Genomic DNA, 1188 nt, shown 5'->3' with positions numbered 1-1188 from the left:
AAAATATTTTTATTTGTGAAATTTGTTAAAATATTTAAAAATATTCTCAAATTTTATTTTCTTTTAAGTTTGTCTTAAAAAATTTTTATTTGCATCAAATGCATCTTTAGCAACTAATTTTTCAAGTAATTTAGGGTTAAGGAAAAGTCTAGGAACCAGCAACTTTGTTAAATTCTGGCCAGCATGTAACCAGCAAAGAAAAGTGAGCCTTTGGATGAAATCTCATACCAATCTCATATCATTAAAATTATGATTGATGGCTATTTGATGACTACAAATCACAAAAATTGCTGGCCCCTAGCATTCTTCTTAGGGTTAATTTAGCAATAAATTTACAAAAATAACCTTCATCACAAGTTAGTCAAGTATAGTTATCAAGTATTATAGTTAAATTAGTCCTAAATTTTTTAAAAATTTAATTATCAAGAATACAATTGATACAAATTAAAAACTTTAGAGATAAAATTAAAATAAAATAAAATTAAAAATATTTTTAAAATTTTTGATAAATTTCAGAAATAAAAAATACATTTTATTCTAAATTTTAAGTATCATCAAAGTTATTTTTAGTTTTCTTTATTTTTCCTTTGTTTTAATTCAAGTTATTTTTTTCTCTTATTTTTTCTTTTACTTTACATTTTTTTGTAATGTTATTACTTTTAAAAGCTTAGCTGAATAGGAAGAGACATATGAATTGTTATATCTCTAATACGTTTTTTAAATAAGAGAGATTGTTTGAGTTTGTTTAACTTTTATATAGACTTTTTATTTATTTATTTTATGCTATTTTCTTTTTCTTTTATAATCAACAAAGATTGAACACTAGACTTTTTAGACATAAAAACTTTGATACTATGTCATGATATCACTTATCTTAAAAGTTTAAGCTTATGAAAAAAATACATAAATAAATATATCTCTAACATACATCTAGTACCTTACATTTAATTACTTTGTTTTGACACTTCTTTATTTACCTATGTTTCTAAACTTAATTCTAATTCCTTTTAGATTATGGTTAAAAAATTTAAGCCTTTGGTAGGAAAGAGAAAATAGAAAGAAAGAAAATAAAGAGAAGAAGTATGTATATATTCTCTTTCAATTATGTTATTTATGAACAAAAAGTTAGTCACTAAATTAATTATTTATATAGAATAAATGTTTAAATATAAAATATTTATTAAAAGT

Source organism: Arachis ipaensis, chromosome B04 (assembly GCF_000816755.2).
Source record: "Arachis ipaensis cultivar K30076 chromosome B04, Araip1.1, whole genome shotgun sequence".
Lineage (NCBI taxonomy): Eukaryota > Viridiplantae > Streptophyta > Magnoliopsida > Fabales > Fabaceae > Arachis > Arachis ipaensis.
This window is presented reverse-complemented; position numbering follows the sequence as displayed.